Source organism: Hordeum vulgare, chromosome 5H (assembly GCF_904849725.1).
Source record: "Hordeum vulgare subsp. vulgare chromosome 5H, MorexV3_pseudomolecules_assembly, whole genome shotgun sequence".
In the NCBI taxonomy this organism is placed as follows: Eukaryota; Viridiplantae; Streptophyta; class Magnoliopsida; order Poales; family Poaceae; genus Hordeum; species Hordeum vulgare.
In genome coordinates this window covers 255,770,840-255,793,804 of record NC_058522.1, presented here as the reverse complement: position 1 = coordinate 255,793,804, position 22,965 = coordinate 255,770,840, and positions in this window count along the sequence as shown.

Below are 22,965 nucleotides of genomic sequence, written 5' to 3'. Positions count from 1 at the left end.
AAATCCGACAGTATGTTATATATCTCGAGTCATGGATGACAAGAAAGTTTCCCGAATCTTGTGGGTACAGGGCGCAACCTCTACAGAGTGTAAAACTATTCGAGTAGTTGTGTCCATGGTCAAGGATAGTTGGGTAATCCCGCTTAAACTATGTCCAGTCATTTCCGCATAAACCAAGTGTGCATGTGTATAAAGGTGTTACATGAGAAAAGTGAATACCTGGGTCAAGTCTGGTGACTTGTCAAGCAGGGTGAACATGAGGTGTTCAGCCCTCAGAATGTGTGTGGTGATACCTGTAACATGTTCTTACAGTTGCTATTTACCTAGTGATGCATGACCATCTAAATACTTGACCATGTTTATGCATTTATAAAACCTGCTTTCCACAAAGGCCGCATTACACTTCATATCACACAATTGCATAATCCGAATCATGGGCTGTTTGCGAGTACATTCAAAGTACTCATTGGCTTGCCACTGGTTATTTCATTGACGAGACATGGAGGAACCATAATATGGAGAAGAATTTGTTGTCGGAGACGGACACTTCCCTGTCAGAATGCTTGTTGTTTAAGGCTGGTGGCATGGGTTTACGTTTACTACCAAGATTTCTGCTAGTAGTTGAGTTGGTGTGATTGGCCTTCATGGCCCTATCTATGTAAGACTTGATCATAATGGTCATTATTTGTATCAGACGTTAATCATGGATGTGAGACTCTTGTTATTCAGTATATGTGTGTTCAGCGAACACTAATCTCTTGGATCACTGTACATGTTCATTCGGTGGTCTCGACTCGTTAGTCAGGGTCCCCATAGAGATGGTATCAGAGCCATCTTGATTGTAGGAAGCCTTATTTAGCATGGACGTTAACTGGGATGAATTGCACACTCAGTCCTTACACTGGGTTTTATACACCCTTACAGCCTTCTATACCATTCAGAACTTTGTGACCCCTCTCCTAAAACCTTGTAGATGGATGTCGTACCCGAGACACTCCTGGAAACTGGAATTCCCCTACTTCTGGGGGACAGCTTGGAGAAGTGTCAAGTACGTTGAATGCCCATTTACCTCTACGACGAGCACTTCGTCAATGCGAGCACAAAATAATAACACGTGGACGTGATTGTGAGGGCAAATGACTCTCCAGCTAGTTGGTTCTTTGAAGGTCAGATGCAGACTATGGTACTGGCAGTTGAGACGGTAGCATGAGAAGCGCTTGTTTACATCCGCGACTTCCTTCCAGTGATGGACGATGAGCCATCTATCCGCACATGCCCTTTGTTAAGGATGAGGCTGACAGGAGTTGGACGCTAAAACCATCACCAGAGGAAGGGACGCCACTCAGGTTTCAGACCTACTTCAGCATTTGTGGCACAGCCTAGTTCAGAACCTGATCAAGGAGTCAGTAATGCTTCACCAAGAACTCCATCATGTCCAAGATCTACTCCGCCAAGAAAAGATGAAGACAAGCAAGATCAAGAAAGAAGGAGCATTCGGAGGACAACGTGCTGTCGCATTCAGAGTAGGAATACCACCACATAAGTTCACCCCTATTCGAAGTCGCTGCAGGACCACCAAGGAGTATATGGAGATTCTCACCGCTTCTCCGATGAAGCGTTGTTGTGATGGACTTATTCCTTCCCCCACACCCTTGACGGGAGATGATGCCCTCACAAATGATGACAAGGAGGAAGGCCCCGAGTGTCGGCGAATACTCACAACATATGCCATAGGTAGGATAAAGTCAGTGAGAACCGAAGGGACAAAGGAGGGCGCTGGGAACGAGGTTGGTACAAGCATGGAACGCACGATGTACCCAGGTTCATGGCTCTCCGTAGAGATATGAACCCTAGTCCTGCTGGAGTGTTTGATGTATATGGATGGATTACAATGTTGCTCCTGGAGCTGTGTTGGGAGGAGGAAGAGGGGAGCAGCCAGCTCGTCTCTGCCTCTCTCTATGTGGTTGGTGGATGTGAAGTGTTGTTCGACCGACCCTCTACATGAAGGGTGACCGGGGGGTTTTATAGACGAACCCGCCGGCCTACAATATGGATAAAGGGTACAAGAATAGGACCCGGTTGGCAGCCTCGCCGGCTGACCAGGGTCTTGTCATGTCGCTTGAGGGGCCCGCCGGCGGCATGGTCTCGTTTGGCTGTGGGACCCACCGGCTGGCAAATGAAGCTCTCGCGTAAGGTTGACGCCGAGCATGCGTTGTACGTCGAGCGTCGTCCAGTGAGATTCGTCATGGGTAGGTAGTACGACCGCCTCCACTGTTCCCCATGCCGAGTGTAGTAATCGAGTGGGAGTGTGACGGTCCGACACTATGCTAGGTGATGGATCAGAGCCAGGGTAGGTCAGCGGCGTGGCCGCCGACGCTCGTACCTGCCGGACACTCCGATCCACTACCTTTACTGACCCGTATCTACCTTTAATCGTAAGGTCTCATCCTGACCTACGATCTGATGTGACTTGTGATCCCTGGCCGGCCATCCTGCCTGGATAGCCAGCTTGGGCACGGCCGCCTCGTCCCTAGCCGGCTGGCTTGGCCAGGCTGGTCAGGGAGAAGTAGCCGTCTCGCCTCTAGCCACCAGGGGTTGCCTGGCCGGCCAGAGATTTTGCTGCCTCGTCCTCCAGCCGGCAGGCGCAGCCTAGCCGGCCAGAAGATCTGGGCCTTGTGAAACTGTATTGGTTCATATCCCTTGGGCAGGAAATGAAGGAGCAGGCTTGATGAGCCTACCCCGGGGTTATCCTCCCGACAGTAGTCCCCGAAGCTGGAGAGGCCTGCCGTCTGCGGACGGGCGGACTCACCGGCTTGATGATTTGTCTTGGTATTTCTGCCGCCATCCGCGACAGGGGATGCCGGCTCCGAAACCGACTGGCTTCGAAGCGACGCCTCGGCTTCGTCGTAGGTCGCTTAGAATGTGCCACGTGCCAGGCCCCGCCTGACGTAATGATGGTAATTACTAGTGACGGGACCGGGCCTGGGCCCTGGGTCCCGCCACGACGCCCGCTCGGCCTCCACGCGAGAGATCCTCCGCGGATTTACTCCATGACGGTTAGGCTTAGGGAAGCTCTACCGTCCGTTATACACGGGGTTAGTGGGGGTTCCGCACGTACTGGATCCCCTCCCCACGATGCTTCGTGGGGTTTAAATGGGATGCGGGAGTTCCAAGGAGGCCATTCGCCCCCATTCTCTCACCGCATCGACGCTCTCTTCCTCCCTGATCCCACAGAGAAAGAGCCCGTCCTCTTCGTCTTCATCGCCTGCGTCCCTGCTGAGCCACCAGCCCTTTCGAGCTCTAGCCGCCCGCAGCCATGGCAGGCGGCTCCACCTCGAAAAAGTCCTGATCACAAAATTCCTCATTGCAGGGAGCCTGGCTGGGCAGCGATATCTGCGAAGGCGACATAGAGGCGCTCCGCCATCACCGGCTGCTGCACCCAGCACCCAGGTGCTGGTGCGAATCCTAGATGCCGAGACCGCTCCCACGCCTGCCGTGTGAGAGGTCGTTGTCTTCAACGAGCACTTCTACCAGGGCTTCGGGCTCTAGGCGAGCGCCTTCTTCTCCGAGTGGCTCCACTTCTTCGGCCTGCAGCCGCATCACCTGGCGCCGAACGCCATATTGCAGCTGTCAGCCTTCGTGGTTCTGTGCGAGGGTTTCCTGGGGATCGAGCCCCGCATCGACCACTGGCAAAGCTTGTTCTTCTTCAAGCGGCAGTCCATCGCGATGCAGAAGTCCGAGGTAGAGAAGCTCGTTGGACCGCGTCCGATGACACCGTGCGCAGCCGCACTGGTGCATCACCACTCGAAGTTCGGCTTCCCCTAGCTGCTGCTGCTGGAGTCCATCAAGCAGTGGTAGAGGGGCTTCTTCTATGTGAAGAACGCCGACCCCCCCAGGACGCCCTCAACATGCCCCCGTTCAACATAAATCCGTCGACGAAGTTGAACTGGGCGGCGAAGCCCCCCAAGCTGATTCCCGAGGTGGCGCAGATTTGTGCCTACCTCGAGATCCTGGAGAAGGGCTGCCTCCTTGGCCGCGACCTGCTCACCACCTTGGTGAACCACAGGATCCTGCCATTGCAGAGACCCTGCAGGATGTCCACCAAGATGTTCACCATCGGCGCGATGGCGCCAAGGGTGAACCTGATTTCCACCGCCCGGATGGACGACAGCGGGGACTGGTCGTGGGGGATGACCCCCTTCAACAGGCCCCATCCGCCTCCGGTGGTAAGTGGTTTCTTTGTTCTTTGTTGTTTGTCTTCCGACCTGCCGTCTCGTTGAGCCGGCTGTCGAATCCTTTATCGTAGATGTTCGAGAAGTTGCAGGCATCCCTCGGTCCGCCCGCTCCCGATGTGGATGTGTCCGATGCCTCGGATATCGAGGACGAGGGCGTGGTCGAGTCCCGCTCGGACTCCTCCGTAGGCTCGGAGAACGCCCTGGAGTCGGAAGGGACAGAGCCATCTGGTGAGTACCCGTGGCCCTCCGTCGCAGACTGGACGGATGACGACGAGACTCCCTCATTCCTCTTTGATGCAGCCTTCGAGGAAGACTCCGACGGGGTGGAGGAGGTTACCAGCCCGCCGCTAACGCGCAGTCGGCGTCAAAGGGCTGGGGCAGCCGTCGCTGATGAGGTGGCCGGGAAGAAGGGCAAGTGTGCCACAGCTTCCAGCCGGCTTCTAAGGGCCCGGCGCCGGGTCCTCCAGCCGGAGCATGGGCAGGCGGTGCCATGAAGCGCCGTGGCGCCGGCAGAAGGTAGGTGCCGATGGTCGCAGGGTAAAATTTCCTCCCCCTTTTGCTCGTTTGTCTTGTAGGAAGCTTTTTTCCTTAAGAATGTCGCTCGACAGGGAGGCGGAGGATGTGGAGGTAAAATTTCCGCAGCCGAGCGAGCCGGCTGGGCAGCAGCTGATGGTGCCCAGAGGGAGCTTGAGGAGCAGTCCAAGCGCCGGTGGGACACGGCCGCGGGGAAGACGCCCAAGGGCCAGCCTCTCCCCAGACGGGCCGAGAGGCTGATGGAGAAGCGTACGAAGGATAGACATGACCTCTCCACGCGTGCTCATGCGGAGGAGCCAGCTAGCGAGGCGGCCCCGAGTCATGCCCTGAGGGCTAAGGGGGCCCAACCCTCCGAGCCGGACGCTTCCGCACCGGTGGACCTGGAGACGATCCCTTACTCTCCAGGGCCGAGGCGGCGCCTACTGCGTAGGAACTCATCCTGGACGCGCCAGACGCGGCCCCAGGTGCGCCAGGGGTGACCATGGATTCACCGGATGCAGCCCATCCACCTCCCGTCGAGGAGGCCGCGCCGGCTGGGACATCGGCGGGGCCGTCCGCCGCGCCGGCACATGGAGTCGGTGCCATTGTCGTCACCCACCATGGTCCAGCTGCGCCGGGAGCTTGTGGCCTGGCCAGGAGCCGACCCATGAAGTCGTGGCGGGCGGCCAATTCGACTCGCACGCGATTGCCCGTCGGTACTGCGCTCACCTGTGTCCCGGAGCTGGTGTCGCTGTTTTCCAACAGCCGGTTGATACGTCCATTCTGCATCATGTTTTCATGTTGATATTTATCGCTTCTTGGACTGTTATTTCACTTCACGGTACAATTCTTATGACTTTCCCTGTTATTTTCCAAGGTTTACATGAAGAGGGAGAATGTCGGCAACAGGAATTCTGGCCTGAAAGTGGAGCAAGTTTGAGATACCTGCACAACTCCAAACGCCGTAAAAATCTACGAGGATTTTTTTCCGGATGTACAAAAAATACTGGGCCGAAGGGGTGCCAGGGGGTGGCCACAAGCCTGCACGGCTCGGCCACCCCCCCAGGCCGCACCATGGGGCTTGTGGGCACCCTACTGGCCCACTTTCCCCCCTCTTTTGCTATATGAAGGGTTTCGTCGAGGAAAAAATCAAGGAGGGGCTTTTTCGTGGATTCGCCGCCGCCACGAGGCGGAACTTGAGCAGAACCAATCTATGGCTCCGACAGGACGATCCTTGCGTGGAAACTTCCCTCCCGGAGGTGGAAATCGTCGCCATCGTCATCACCAACACTCCTCTCATCGGAGGGGACTCGTCACCATCAACATCTTCATCAACACCATCTCGTCTCCAAACGCTAGTTCATCACTTGTAACCAATCTCCGTCTCGCGACTCTGATTGGTACTTGTAAGGTTGCTAGTAGTGTTGATTACTCTTTGTAGTTGATGCTAGCTGGATTGTTTGGTGGAAGATTTTATTTTCAAATCCTTGATGCCACTCATTAACTCTCTGATCATGATTATGATTATGCTTTGTGAGTAGTTACTTTTGTTCCAGAGGACATGGGATAAGTCATGCTAATAGTAGTCATGTGAATTTGGTATTCGTTCGGTAATTTGATATGGTGTATGTTGTTTTTCCTCTAGTGGTGTTATGTGAACGTCGCCTACATAACACTTCACCATTATTTGGGCCTAGAGGAAGGCATTGGGAAGTAGTAAGTAGAAGATGGGTTGCTAGACAGACAAAAGCTTAAACCCTAGTTTATGTGTTGCTTCGTAAGGGGCTGATTTGGATCCACTAGTTTAATGCTATGGTTAGACTTTGTCTTAATTCTTCTGTCGTAGTTGCGGATTCTTATGAGAGGGGTTAATCATTAGTGGGATGCTTGTCCAGGGTTGTCCCTTGCTACAAAAGGGATTGGGACACTTTGCTGCACTGTTGCTACTTTTGTTACTTGTTGCTTGCTACGAATCATCTCACCACACAATCACTTGTTACCGACAATTTTAGTGCCTGCAGATTTTACCTTGCTGAAAACCACTTGTCAGATCCTTCTGCTCCTCGTTGGTTTCGACACTCTTACTTATCGAAAGGACTATGATTGATACCCTATACTTGTGGGTCATCACCGGTCCAAGGTGGAGCAGTCGACCCGCGTGGTGGCCAGTGACATGGAGCGCGTGGAGGCCCGCACCAGGGTAAGTGCATCATCTTGGTCTTGAATTTTTTCTCTTTCTTCTTCTTTCGTCAGTGGGGGAGCGACAGCGCACCCACTGGGTGTAGCCCTCGAGAATCGGGTCGGCCGAGCATTGGCCGGGCCAAATCTCTTTTGAGCCTCTCTTCTTCTTCTGCTTTTTTAGTGGGGGCGCGCTAGCGCACCCACTGGGTGTAGCCCCCGAGAATCGGGCTGGTTATGACTTACCCAGGCCGAATCTTAGGCCCTGTTTGGAAGCACCCAGATTATATAATTTGGTTTTTATAATCTATTGTATTTCCAAACAGGACAGTTTGTATTGTAGATTTTATAAACTAGATGATCAGATTATTATAATCTCATAATCTCCTCAACCCCAGCTAAAATGAGATTATGGATTACAAATGACGTGTTATCCTTGTAAACTTCAAGAGAATTACGCAGTGCCACCGCCACTTTCTTATTTTTCCTTGTAAACTGAGGGCAAACATGTCATTGTATAATTTAAAAGCTGGTTTACAGTTTATATAATCTGGCCTCCAAACATACCCGCCTGAATTATTTTTATAAACCAGATTATACAATCTATGTTCATAATCCAGATTATTATAATCTATTATGGTTCCAAACAGGGCCTTACTCATGCTTGTTCTTTGATTTTTTGCAGGATATGTATGATGCCAAGGTGCAGGCTTATAATGAGCTGCGAGCTCAGCACCAGGTGGCCGATGGCCAAATTGCCAGGCTCGAAGTCCGGTTGGGCGAAGTCGCCATGGAGCGGGACGCTCTGCGAGGCGCTGGCGACTAGCTCTTCTCCAGACGGAGAAGAAGGAGCTCGAGGCGGCCAGCCGGGTCGAGTTGGAGCAGCTGTGCGGTACGCTGCAGGAGAGGGACGCCTCCCACTCTGCGGACGTGGAACGCCTCGCGTCGGCCCATCTCGAGGACTAAGAAGAGGAGGCCCTTGTCCAGAAGCGGACGCAGCTGGTCAATGCCCTGGAGTCTGTGGCGACTCTCCAGGAGGAAGTTTCCTTCCATACTCAAGCGAGCAAGGTGTGGGAGCTCGAGGTCCTGGAGAGCGCCCATGAGACCGATGGCGCCTTCCGTCGTGAGTCTCTTTCTTTTTAGTTTTGTCTTGCGCTTTCTTGGTCGTTTCCTCTTTTTACTCGTTTCTGCACTCCTTTTCCTGTCTCGGGCCTCTTTCCTGAGACCCAGGGTGCAACCAGCATGGCCGTCGAGGTGAGCCATGAGGAGCACCGCGCGGATGGGCAAGAGGTAGATGCTACCTCCGGCTGGAGCATGGTGGAGATCGGAGTGGGCCTCAGGGCCCGCCTGCACGTCCTGGGAGAGTCTGTGGCTCGGCTCTAGGTCATAGGCTCGTCGATGGTGGCGGCCCTGTGGCCGGATGGCGTGGAGCCAGTGTCGATGAGCCAGCTCGCCCGCTGGCTTGCAGCTAGCGAGGATCGCCTTGAAGCCTGGCGTGCCTCGGCCGCGCGCGCTGGAGCCTACCTGGCCCTGCGCTTGACCAAGTCCTAGTATCGGAACCTGGACTTGGGCAAGGTCATCGCTCAGTGCGACGGCTCGGAGGCGGAGCTGCAGGCCATGGAGGATGCATTGCGCGTGAGGGCCAGCGACATCGCCGAATACGTCGCCTGGGATGAGCTCGTTTTGGAGCGGGGTGAAGGCGGCGGCGTGATCCATGAAGATCTGCACGGCCTTCAGCCTTATGACCCCGATGGCACCTTCGACGAGACGGCCCACAGTGTGGATACTGCCGCCGCCTCCAGCCGTGCGGCGTACGGCCACTCCGGTGCAGATGGAGCCTGGAGCCCTCGCGAAGGATACGACACAACCGCCTCGGGAGAGGCCGGGGATTGTGAAGCCACCACTTCAGGAGCAGCAGCCGGGGTGACCGATGAGGCCGCAGCCCCGTAACGGTGTCCTATTTTTGTTGTCTGCAATTTTCTTGTCAGTCCAACAGTTCCACCCACTGGGGGTGTAATGAACCTTGGCCATGGGCCAATGCATTTTGAATGTATATATTCAGCATTATATTTGTATATCCATGCGTGTTGTTTTATATCTTTATCTTTTGATTCCTGGTTGACTTCTTTTTCTCCAACCCGTGTATTCCCAAGTTTCCACCCCGCCAGCCCGACAGCTGGGACCGGTCTGTGACTGGGTCGAGGTTTCTCGCCTTAGAATACAAGACTTAGATTTTTCGAAGCCATCAAGCCATAAAGATTCAAACATAAACCAACAGAGGTCGGCCTGAATGAGATCGTGAAATTGATCAAGCCAACCCGAGCCGGCAACATTTTTGTAGTCGAACTTTCCATGCATCCGGCCTTACCTGGCGTCTCCTCGCCAGCCGGACGGCCGGAGCCGGTCTACAAACTATTACAAGGAGACCAGGGATCGGTCCGGCTTACACTATGTGTTCTTCTACAACATAAGAAAGGCGTCCGGGCGGCTAGGGAGCCCCCGAGCTTATTAGAGCCAGCAAGGGGCTTCGCAGAGTGAGCACTCTAGGTATGAATTTTTTAAAAAGAAGCATGAAGCATGCTCTTTTCATTGTATTCATTGAGAATCCGTGAATAGGGAGAAAGATACATTTGTGCATGCCCTTTCCGTGTTTGGTACTTGCCTTCTAGCAGTAGAACGGGCGAAGCAACGCCACATTCCATGGATGTTCCGTCACCTGGCCGGAGTCGTCCCTCTTGCGCTTCCTTGGCTTTTGGGCATCGATCAAGTATTATGCGTTATTGTGCAATGCCCTACTGACGATGAAGGGTCCCTCCCATGGGGATGAGAACTTGTGTTGGCCGGCAGTGCGCTGGATTCATCTAAGGACCAAGTCTCCCTCCCTGAAAGAGAGAGGCTTGATCTTTTTGTTGTGGTAGTATCTCATCTTCTATTGATAGATGGCTGTCCGGCTCAGGGCCAAATCCCTTGCTTCTTCAAGGAGGTCCACACCATCTTCTCTTGCCTCCTTTGCCTCCGTTTCCGTGTATAGGGTGACCCGAGGTGAGTCGAACTCGATATTCGTAGGGATAATAGCCTCGGACCCGTATACGAGGAAAACGGAGTGAAGCCGGTCGACCGATTGGGCCTGGTCCGGAGGCTCCATAGTATAGCCGGCAATTCTTCAATCCAGCAGCCGGCCGACCTGATAAGTGGTGCCACCAGTCTTGGCTTGATGCCGACTAGTATACGGCCATTGGCCCTCTCCGCCTGGCCATTCGACTGGGTATGTGCCACTGATGCCAAGTCGAGCCGGATGCCTACCTTGGAGCAGTAGAGCGCCAGAGCGCCTTTGGCGAAGTTGGTGCCGTTGTCGGTGATAATGCTGTGGGGGACGCCATATCGAACAGAGATGTCCGTGACGAACTTGACAGCCGTGGGGCCATCATGCTTCTTGATAAGTCTGGCCTCGATCCACTTGGTGAATTTGTCGACGGCTACCAAGAGATGGGTCATGCCACCACGAGCCGTCTTGAAGGGCCCTACCATGTCCAGTTACCAGACAACGAACGACCATGACAGGGGGATGGTTTTGAGGGCCGAAGGCGGCATGTGGCTCTTTAAGCTGAAGAACTGGCTGCCTTCGCATTTGTCGACCAGATCCACGGCCTCCTCGAAGGCCGCGGGCTAGTAGAATCCATGGCGGAACGCCTTGGCCACCAGGGTTCTAGAGGCGGCATGATGCGCGCACTCCCCCTGGTGAATGTCTCTGAGAATCTCCTGTCCCTTTTCTAATTCGACGCAGTGTTGGAACACGCCAGTCACGCTGCACCGTACTAGCTCGCGATTGATGATGGAGTAGGTTGCAGACCTGCGCTGGATCTGCCTCGCCTCCGCCTCGTCTTGAGGAAGTTCGCCGGGAAGGAGGAAGGCCAGGATAGGTTGAGCCCATGACGGAGCCGACACAAGGGTTGGCTCCGCCTCGACCTGACTGTTAGGGGCTTTTGCAGCCCCCGTGCTTGGTGGAGCAACGCTCGTAGACTCGAGACGAGGCGTCTCTGGTGCTGCTACGGCAGCTAGCTCGCCGTCCACCTCCAAGACGTCCACCCACTAGGTGTCGAGATGACACAATTCGAGGCAGGACGGAGTGGGAGTTGTTGTAGTCGGTGCCGCTATTGGGTCGGCATAGCCAGCATAGCCGGCGTAGCTAGTGGAGCCGACTGCACTTGCACCGTAGAATTAGCCGGTGTAGCTATTGGAGTCTGCGTAGCCAGTGTAGCCGGCACAGGAACTGTAGCCAGCGTAGCTGGTGGAGCCGACGGAGCTTGCACCTTAGAATCAGCCAGCAGAAAGATCGATGCCGACTCAGGAGATGGCTAGATAGACGGCTTGAGGAGTTGCTCGATGGAGACGCCGTCTGGGATGGCCTGTCTCATCGAGCCAATTTTGGCTAGAGTATCAGCCGCCTCATTGTCTGCTCTAGGAACATGATGGAACGCGCAACCCTCGAAGGCGCCGCTGAGCTGCTAGATGAGGAAGCGGTAGTTTGCCATGTTTGCATTCCTGGCATCCCATTCGCCAGAAACTTGCTGTACCACCAAGTCTGAGTCGCCGAAGCATATGAGCCACCGGATGCCAATCTCCTTGGTGAGCCGGAGGCCGTGAGCCAGCGCTTCATACTCGGCGACGTTGTTGGAGGCGGCGAAGTGGATCTGGAGAGCATACTTGAGCTGGTCTCCTTTTGGAGACGTCAAGACGATGCCCGCTCCGAGACCCGTCCACATCTTCGAGCCATCGAAGTGCATCCGCCAATGCGTAGAGTCTGGATGTTGCGGCTCGAACTGGGTCTCGGCCCAGTCGAGTAAGAAGTCGGCCACCACCTGAGATTCGATGGCGGTGCGAGGCTCGTAGCGAAGATCATGGTCCACCATGACGATGGACCACTTGGCAATCCTGCCCGTTGCATCACGGTTGCCCATGATCTCTGAAAGTGGAGCAATGCTCACCACAGTGATGGCATGCTCTTGGAAGTATTGCTTCAACTTCTTTGCAGCAAGGTAAATACCATAACACATTTTTTGGTACTGGGGATAGCTTTGCTTGGAGGCGGACAAGACTTCGTTGAGGTAGTAGACAGGGCGCTGCACTAACAGTACCTTGCCGTCCTCCTTGTGTTGAACTACCAACACTACACTAACCACGCGAGTGGTCGCGGCAATGTATATCAGTATAGGTTCCCTTTCAGCCGGCGCTGCCAAGATTGGCAGGCTCGAGATGACCCGCTTGAGGTCGCGGAAGGCTTCGTCCGCCTGGTCATTCCACTCAAATTTTGTCGTCTTCTTCATGAGTTCGTAGAGTGGAAGGGCCTTCTCGAAAAGCCGGCTGAAGAACCGGCTAAGGGACGCCACGCAGCCGGCGAACTTCTGGACGTCTAGGATTCGAGCCGGCCGCACCATCCGCTCGATGGTGCCAATCTTCTCGGGGTTCGCCGCGATGCCACGAGCGGACACGAAGAACCCCAAGAGTTTGCCACCTGGAACCCCAAAGACGCACTTCTCTGGGCTGAGCAGGATCTTGTACTCGCGCAGGTTGGCGAACGTCTCCCGCAGATCTTCGAGGAGGTTGAAGTGCTGCTTCGTCTTGACGACGATGTTATCCACATAGACATGGATGTTTCTGCCGATCTGTGGCAGTAGGCACTGCTGCATGCAGCGTTGGAACGGTGCACCAGCGTTCCTCAGACCGAATGTCATGGTGGTGGTGCAGTAGGCCCCGAAGGTCGTGATGAAGGAGGTCTTCAGGCGATCAGCTGGATCCAAGTTGATTTGATGGTAGCGTGAATAAGCATCCAGAAACGATAGAAATTCACAGCCTGCAGTGGAGTCGATCACTTGATCTATTCTAGGCAATGCGAAAGGGTCTTTCGGACAAGCCTTATTCAGGCTAGTGTAGTCGATACACATTCGCCAGGTGTTGTTCTTCTTCAGCACCAGGACTGGATTAGCTAACCAGTCCGGGTGGAAAACCTCGATGATAAAACCTGTTGTAAGGAGTCGGGTGATCTCTTCTCCGATTTTGCGCCGCTTCCCCTCGGCGAAGCGGCACAAAGGTTGTTTCACGGGCTTTGCATTCGGTCGCACGTGAAGTTTTTGCTCGGCGTACTTCATCAGAACACCCGACATGTCCTTGGTGGACCATGCGAAGATGTCCCGATTCTCACGGAGGAAGTCAACGAGCTCGCCTTCCTATTTGGGGTTGAGGCCAGCCCCGATGGTGACGCATTGCTTGGGGTTGGCAGGGTCGAGTGGGACCTGCTTGGTCTCTTCGGCCGGCTTGAAAGAGCCCACGCCGGCCGACTGGGATGGAGGAGAAGGAATCGCCGGCTGCTCGGTAGCCTGGGCCACGAGCCAGTCGATCTGCCGCTTCTCCTCAACGATCACCAGGGCGTCGGCGAGGCACTGCTATCTTGGGCGCACTCGAGTGACTTCTTGTTGTCGCCAGCAACAGTGATGATGCCCTTTGGACCCGATATCTTCATCTTTAGGTAGTCGTAGTGCGGAATAGCCATGAATTTGGCCAGAGCCGATCTGCCCAGCAGCGCGTGATACGGGCTGCTGAGGTCCACTACCTCAAACCATATGGACTCTCGGCGGAAGTGAGCCTTGTCGCCGAAGAGGACGTCCAGCTGGATTTTGCCGATAGGCAAGCAAGACTGCCCAGGCGGGATGCCGTGGAAGACAGTGCTGGTCAGCAGGATGTCCATCTCCTTGAGCCCGAGCTTGAGGAGAGTGTCGAGGTAGAGGATGTTGATGCTGCTGCCGCCGTCGACCAGCACACGGGAGAACCGGCAGGTGAGCCACTTGGAGGCGAAGGTGGGGTCGAGGACGAGCGCGTATGAGCCCGGGTTGGGCATCACCGCAGGATGGTCCACCTCGCGCCGTCTCTGGAGGAGGTTGTGCTTGTCGTTGCCTTCACTGGTGAAGACGACGAATGATCCATCTTGATGGGGGTAGTCGTCGTGGAGGCGGCCGTCATCGCGAGGCGGCGGCGGCGTAGCCAGAGCAGGACCAGGAGCCGGTGCATGTGGCGCCGCCTGTGCACCTGGGTAGCCGGTAGGTCATCCCCTTGTGACAGGCAATGTGCGTAGCTGCACTGTCGAAGGGTGTGGTTAGACGGCTGCGCCCCATAATGTATCCCGCAGGGGGCGTCAAGCAGTTGCTCAAAGGACTGCTTGGGCAGCCAGTTGGCGTTGTTCCTGTTGGAACGCTTCCACGGAGGAGCCGACGTCTCGCCCTCCACGCTGGCTACCAAGTTGCTGTTGGAGCGCGAATCCATCTAATCCGTCTTGCACTTGTTGTTGTTCTGGCCGCCTCGACCATCTCCAGCCGGCTTGGGAGTAGCCAGCGTGGGGACAGCCTTGTCCGAGGCGGTCACCGTGACGCGCATCGCCGAGTCAGCCGTGGCGTACTTATCCGCCTTTGCCATGAGCACCACCAGAGAGGTAGGCTCGGAGCACATAAGCTTGTGCTTGAGGAGGGTGCCATCTCGGCAACCGTAGATGAAGTACTGGATGGCTTGTACCTCATGCACCCCCCTCGCAGGAGATGTGGAGCTCCATCCACCGGGTGACGTAGTCGCGAAGGGGTTCCTCGGGCCTCTGGACGAACATGGACAACTCGCGAGGCCGGCCAGGGCGGTTGTAGGTGCCAGTGAAGTTGCGGACGAACACCTCCTCGAAATGCACCCAGGATTTGACGCTGCCGGCCGGAAATCTGTTAAGCCAAATCCGAGCCGAGCCGGCCAACATGAGTGGCCCGTAGCGGACCGCTACGCGCTTGTTCCCCATGGCAATGCCGATGGCTGTGGTGTAGTCGATCAGCCAGTCCTCTGGCTTGGCACTGTCGTTGTACGTGGGCATGTCCCGAGGCAAGGTGAAGCCTCGGGGGAATGGCTCCCCTCGGATCCGGGGACGAAGCAAGCCAGACCGATAGGGTCGTCCTCCTCGAGGAGGGCTGACTGGGCCAGGACGATGAGACGCCTGCGAGCGTCCCTGTCATCCTGGGGAATGCGAGCGTAGATCCGAGTTGCGAGAGGAGAGGCACCTCGCGAACCAGAAACATGGGTCCTCCCTGGGTGAGGGACCTCACACGCCGAATCGCTCTTGTCGCCTCTGCGACGCTTGCTCGAAGTGTGCTCGCTCTGGCGCTGGGAGCACCGGTCTTGGCTTCCCTCGCCCCTCCGGTCGGAGGTGCAATGCGAGGAACATCCCTCCGCGTGATGCTGACCGCTAGGGTTGCGGCGTGCTCCGGAGTTGGGTTCCGGAGATTCTGACTGGGCCTGACCGGGGTCAAGCCGAGTGTGCTGTTTGTTCGCGGCGTCAAGGAGATCCTCGACCCGGTTCTCCTGGAAGGCGCACTCCTCGCCCTCCAAGCTTGCCATCTCTTCCATGTCCGCCTGCGCTGCCCACGTGTGGGCCGCAGGGGTCTCGTAGGTGGGCTGATCGCCGCCTAGGATCTCAGCAATGAACCGGCCGCGGCTGCGGACCGATCCAAGTCGGCTAGGGGCCTCGGAAATCGGAGTGAGGACGTATGGGGAGTTATACTCGCGCTGCGTGGCCTCCATCCGACGGTTTGCCGAGGCGACGGCAATGCCCTCCTCCAAGATATGCTTGCGAGCCTCCTCTAGTGAGGCTCGGGCGGCGCAAGGGTTCGCGGAGGCAGCGATGGGTGTCTTCAGACCGGCGATAGCGTCCTTAAGAGTATCGGCGGTGACAACAGCGGGCTCACCTGCGTCCGTCGACGCCTTGCCATGAGCTGTGCTGGTGCCAGCATTGATAACCATCACCTCCACGACGTTGGAGATGGCGGCGACATAATATGGGGTGAAGAACCCCACCGACGGCGGAGGGCCGTCGAAGACGAGTACGTTGCTGGGTACACGTCATATGCAGGCATCTCAGCAATAGAGAGCCTGTTGAAGCTGGCGCAGAGCACCTCAACGTCGAAGTCCTCGCCGAAGTAACGACGACCGTTGTTGAGACGTAAGTTGCTAAAGAGAATGTTGAGGTTCTCCATAGCAGCGACGACGATGCTGGGAAGCGCCTCGTTATCAGAATCTTCATCCGAATCCGCATGGCGGACGAGGACGTCGATCATCATCATTGTTGCCTCTCCGAAAGCGGGCTCCACGGGTATGTAGAACGATCCGGACACGATGCACCTGGTAGCGTAGGTGCGGGGCCCCGCCCAACGAGTAAAGCGAGCCGATGCCGCGATCGGCCCCACGGTGGGCGCCAAATGTCGGTGAATACTCACAACATATGCCATAGGTAGGCTAAAGTCGGTGAGAACCGAAGGGACAAAGGAGGGCACTAGGAACGAGGTTGGTACAAGCATGGAACGCACGATATACCCAGGTTCAGGGCTCTCCATAGAGATAAGATCCCTAGTCCTGCCAGAGTGTTTTATGTATATGGATGGATTACAATGTTGCTCATCGAGCTGTGTTAGGAGGAGGAAGAGGGGAGCAGCCGGCTCGTCTCTGCCTCTCTCTATGTGGTTGGTGGATGTGAGGTGTGTTTCGACCGACCCTCTGCATGGAGGGTGACCGGGGGGTTTTATAGACAAACCCACCGGCCTACAATATGGATAAAGGGTACAAGTGTGGGACCCGGCTGGCAGCCTCGCCGGCTGACCTGGGTCCCACGAGAGTCCTATCTTGTCGCTTGAGGGGCCCGCCGGCAACATGGTCTCATTTGGCTGTCGGACCCGCCAGCTGGCCAATGAAGCTCTCGCGTAAGGTTGACGCCGAGCAAGCGATGTACGTCGAGCTCGTCTAGCGAGATTCGTGATGGGCAGGTAGTACGACCTCCTCTATTGTTCCCCACACCGAGTGTAGTAATGGAGTGGGAGTGTGATGTTCCGACACTATGCTAGGTGATGGATCAAAGCCGGGGTAGGTTAGCGGCGTGGCCGCCGACGCTCGTACCTGCCGGACACTCCAATTCAGTACCTTTGCTGACGCGTAGCCACCTTTAATCGTAAGGTCTCATTGTGACCTATGATCTGATGTGACTTGCGATCCCCGGCTGGCTAGCCTGCTTGGCTAGCCGGCTTGGGCACGACCGCCTTGTCCCTAGCCGACTGACTTGGCCAGGCCGGTCAGGGAGAGGTAGCCATCTAGCCTCTAGCCGGCAAGGGTTTCCTGACCGGCTAGAGAGTTGGCCGCCTCGTCCTCCAGCCGGCAGGCGCAGCCTAGCCGGCCAGAAGGTTTGGGCCTTGGGAAACTGTATTGGTTCATATCCCTTGGGAAGGAAATGAAGGAGCAGGCTTGATGAGCCTACCCCGAGGTTATCACCCCGACACCGAGGAGCGTGAGTATGAGACTAAGCAATCCGCCACTTAGGATGGACGTCGTAGGGCAAGCTAGAAGTCCCCATGCGAAGTCGAGTCCGTGTAACGGTTCATATGAAACCACGTATGGTCGTAGTGTGTGCTTTTTGTTCGTGTATCAATGCAAGCCGTGCTTTTGCCCTAGGCAACATGTAAACGGCTACATCACTTATCTTAATTAATGTATTTGCATAGGGTTATCCGACCCTTCTTGTTTGACGCACTTGCACCATACCAAAACCACCTTATGTAGGCACGTTTCTCCTTTATGATTTTCTATCGACCATTTTAGGATATTGACCACACAACGCCAAACAAGATGGTCATTGCTACCCACACCAGTACCTTCGTCCATCCCAGCAATGGCGAATCTAGCCAACAGCCACGAGCCAGTGGGTGTGTAGAAGCTGGAATTCACCAGGAGTAGCTGCAAGGTGACATTCCCCTGCCACCGCCTTACCAGAGAACATGACTGTGCCTCAGTTCCTCCAGCCTCTCTGAGAGGAACACCAAGCCAACAACGCTGCTATCCAGCAGATAGCTCAGGCCTTAGTGAACAACCCGCCATAGGGCAGAAATGGCAATGGTTGTCGTGGGAATGAACGTGATAGTAGAGATGTAGGGTACAAAAGGAGAGGGTAGAGTCCTAGCTATGACAAGCTTGTACGCAAGATGTATGAGTTCAGGCCGCTCTCGTGGAGGTAATAGGCCTACTTCTCAGTGCTCTAGAGCTCTTGCGGTGTGGAATGTGTGTTACAGGGGGTGCGAACTGTTGAGCCGGATGGGAGGGGTGGCTTATATAGAGTGCGCTACCCCTCATCAAGGCCCAGTATCTAAGGGTTCGATCAATAGACTTTAAAGGTGTACTTACTGATAACATATGTAATTAATGCTATTCATGACGACGAGCCGAACGCTCGCCTGTTGGCCTCCCTGGAATGGATTTTGGCCTTCTCCATCGACTGGTTTCTTCCGAGTTTAAGTTGGTTGTCGAGTGAGGGGAAAATACTCTGAGTGCTTTCTTACCGGGTGACTTAGATGCCACGGCTATCCAGTCGGAATCTTCCTTGTGACCTTCAAGTCTTTAATGAGGTACCCTTAGGTAGAACATTTAGGTCAAGCCTGTGACCCTACGCTAGGTACATATCACCATCGTTAGCCCCCGAATGGATCGGGGTTTGAGTGAGGAAGGGGTCGATGCAGATTGTGTCGAGGCATATCGATCTTGAACGTACTTCCGAGCTTAATATAATTGTGTGTTGAGTGAAGTCTTCGTCATTCACTCTTCTCGATTCTATTGTGAAGCACATCTGAGTGAATTTAAGCATTAAGGTTGGTCCAAGTGGTTGACTCAATCTTGACATGTGACAGATCACTTCGTCAGGTCCGGATTAACGGGATTCGAAATTCCGGTTAGCGTGCGTTGTGCGATGATGATGCAATAACCAGGGCAAGTGAGGCAGCGAAGCCTCGATTATCACGCCGTCCTTTTTGCCACGTATCATTCCTCCTGTGTTATCGGGATAGACGGAGATTCGGCGGGTCCACCAGTCAGTGACTCACTCGGGAGGTTATAAATCGGGCCGAAGCTAGGGTTGAAGAAGTGCTTTCCCCTGATTCTCCCCTGCTTGCTTTACACCTCCGCCTCACAGCTGCTGCACGCTAAGAAGTGCGGAAGGTCTAAGAAGCCAGATGGCCGATCTGCGGTGCAGCCAGGGTGGATCCAGGGAGATTTTCTCGCGTCAACTTTCTGGAAGGAGGATATTCTGGAGCTTGTTGAACAAGGGATGGTGGCTGAAAAGTCGTGGAGGTTGCCTCAAGGAGAGATCGAGCCAGAGTCCCACGAAGGGGGAGGAGTCCTCGTCCTTACTCACATTGAGCGAGGTTTCTCTCTGCCCCCTCATCCGTTCATCCATGGTTTCCTGCATTATTTTGGAGCGCAACTTCATAATCTTCGTCCCAACTTCACCGTGTATCTTGTTGCATTCGTTATGTTGTGCGAATGCTTTCTGGGTTGTCCTCCTCAATGGGATTATTTAAACATATCTTCATTTTGCGCTCCCAAGCAGGGTAGAAAGCAAACTCGAGTGATAGTAGGACTCATGTCATTCAATTGTGCGGTCGTTTGGGGATTCAAAAGATGAGTAGGAGTACGTATCCTCAGATGACCCTTCCTGAGTTAGTACGAAACTAGCAGTCGCCTTGGGTTTCCTATAATGATATTGCATCTCCAAACATGTCGACTGGCCTTCCCCCATTCACCTTGGAGCAACCAACTTCTCCTAGGACGATAAACATGTTTAATGATCAGACGACTCAGGTGGGGATGTTGGTAAATGAGGTGGTTAACTTGGTTCGTGGTGGAGTGACGGCGATGGACTTGCTCAAAACGTTCCTTGATCGGCGTATTCAGCCTCTTCAGGCGAGGGATCAATCCATGTGGCACTACTCGGGCCCTCAGGATTCCACTCGGTCGCACCCGGAGGAGGTTTCTCAGAAAACCGTAGCTCAGTGGCTCAAAAGCATCACTGGAGGCTGCGACAATCCATTAGGAGCCAAGCGAGTCTTGCCTTACTCTGCTGAAAACAAGCCACGAAATGTGGTGCATTATTTCTATTATTATGATTACTTACATATCTTTGTCGAGTGACTGAATCTTCGGCCGACTTACTTTGCTACTTTTGTCTTGCACGAGCGGACAAACATGCATTCACCCATACCCAACGGGGCTCAGCTTCACGTCGGTGGGGAAAGTGAAAGTGACAGCATTGATAGCAACTATGCTGTAGACAGCAAGGGGAGTGAAGACGATTCTGGTTAGAGTGAGGAAGAAAACTAGTCTCCTCCGTGCCCCGAGTCATGATCCAAGCATCGCGATGATCCAGTGGCTACCCCAAGCAAAACCTTAGTGTCCAGCACTAGGAACGTGAAGCGCGACAGAACTGTCGCGACTGAATTTGCAGAAAAAGCCGCCAAACAACCCAACCCTGATGCTCCTAAGTCTCGGAAGGCTCTGCCTCGAATGAGGATCGCCGTGCCCATCGCTTCAACATGAGTGTATGTCTCCTTCTTTGTTTTGTCATTGTGAATTTCCATAACTTTGACAATCGAGTGATATTTACTTGCCACAGCTGCTATCTCGGTGACGTCGCCTGTTGGGGATGAAGAAGATCCCCTGGACTTGGATATTGTGGACATGCCTGCCTCTCAACTAGGTACGACAAGTCTTCGTTCTGCTCTATTTTCTAGATGAAATCCGTCGACTGAACTAACCGACACATTTGACTGACAGCTACACACGTCATCCTCTTGGATGACGAGGGAGAACTGCAACGTTCGACCGCCGAACTAACTCATTCCATGCCTGCAGTGCCGCTGTCATGTGCTCCTCCATCCAATTTGACTACTTTGACTACAGCTCCTCCGACTTGTTCAATTGTTGTGACAACAGTGCCGGCTACGCCTCTTGTGGTAACTCCTGTTACCTTTGCTGCGATGCCAACTCCTTCAACGCTTGCATATTCTGTGCGAGTGCCGGTGTGGAGTTCTCCTCCATCTAGTTTGACTGTTTGACTACAGCTCCTCCGACTTGTTCAATTGTTGTGACAACAGTGTCGACTGTGCCTCCTCTAGTAACTCCTGTTACCTTTGCTGGGATGCCGACTCCTTCAACGCTTGCATATTCTGTGTGACGTGTCCTGGAAGATCAAACTGGAGCTGCTAAAGAAGCCATGATTCAAGCCGAACAGATAATGCAGTGGACCAGAGAGGTGGTTGAGGCTAGCAAGTTGGCATACGGTGCCAGTTCGGTGCTTCAAGCCAACATCTGAGTAAATGCAATTGTAAGTACATTTCCAATTGAATCTTGTCTATCATCACTTTACACCCAGTGAGTGTTTTCCTGTGTCGTATGGTTGTTTGCCTCTGATCCAGTGGGGGCACGTTGAGTGAACCCACTCGGTGTAGTCCCCCAGACCGATGTCGAGTGCTTTCATCGGCAGGGTTCTGATTTGAAGTCTTCTTCTCTTCTTTTTTGGAATCAGCCAGGTCGGACCTGGTTGGATGGTTTTGCATCCACTGGGGGCACGCTGAGTGCACCCACTAGGTGTAGTCCCCGAGACCGCTGTCCAGTGCTTGCATCGGCATGGGTCTAATTGGAAGACACACACTGGTTCTTTTTCGCGACTCGGCCAGGCCGGACCTTGTCGAGTGGTTTTGTATCCAGTGGGGGCACGCTTAGTGCATCCACTGGGTGTAGTCCCCGAGACTATTGTCGATCGTTCATGAAGGGCAGTAGTCTTAAGAACTTGGATGCAGAATCCTTTTTCGCATTTATAGTATTCTGGTTGGGTGCTGCGGGCCTCCATTCGGTCGACTGAACTGTACTTCTCCACTCGGGAGTGGAAAAATATTAGTGACGACTGAACTATTTCCTTGCTGTTTTTCAGAAAGCCTGTGAAATTGGAGTCAAGTATGCTAACTTGGCATCAGAAAAGAACCAGCTTCAGCTGGACCTGGAAGTGAAGACCAATGATTTGTACGCCTTGAAGAAAGCACTCGAGAACAAGGACAAGGTCCTTGCAGAAGTTAAGGATAGTCCGAGACTTCTCAGAAGAAACTCTAGGAAATCGGCAAGTTGGAAGAAGAGAACACGAAGCTGATTAAAGAACGACTCGAATGGGGGAAAAGGCTTGAGCAAATGGCGAAAAGGAGAAATGGCATGGAAAAGTATCTGAAGGACTTCTTGACCAAAATGCTCGGGACGCTTACTGGTATGCTCCGTCCACCGAATGAATCTCATCGAACTTGCCGAATGAATTGTGACTGACTTTTCATTTTTCCTTCACACAGAATTCTGCCTAGACTTTTATAAGGAAACTGAAGAGGTGGAGTCGTATCTGGACCCCACCAAGTCACCAGTTTCAGATGCCGTGGTTGTAGATATGTTTCGCCTCTCGTCTCTTAAAGGTCCAGGGGTACGTCGCCCGACTGTCAGCTGCGTTGGGGAAGATTGACAAGGAGTTGTAGCCTGAAGTCACTTTCCACACTGATCGGGATTCCATAAAGTGCCACTTGGACCAGATTCCCAACAAGGTGGAGGCGTGGAAGAAGTCTGTTACGCGATGCCGAGCTGACGTGACCCTTTCGCTCGTCCGAGTCCATTCCAAAGAAGATAGGGAAGATAACTTGAAGGTGCTCGAGGTGGCTAATACGAAGAAGCTCTAGTTTGAAGATTTCATGGAAACCTTCATCGACGCAGTGACATGCATTGCTGATGCGATCGACCTTGACATCTTCGTTGAGCCTGTGAGTCCAGGTGAGCCTCGAGAAGGAGCTTTGATTATCGTCCAAACTTTAATTCGCCTCGGTATGCCGAGTGTTACTATATCCTTTAAAACTTCATTCGAGTGTCGAACCCGAGTACATTCGTCTTCATGGGCAACTTTAATCCATGCTGGATTTCTTTAAATTTATCTATGTTTGGCTGAGTTTCTTTGGTACTAGAATGTTCTCAACATTCAGTAAATAGGTTGATATTCACTCGGAGGTTTTTTTTACTTAGGAGAAAACACTTTCGCAGCTAAGTCCCCAAGTGGATTGCTCTTCACTCGGAGTAGTTTCTATACTTACGCGAGGACAGGTTCGCAGCTAAGCATCCGAGTGAATAG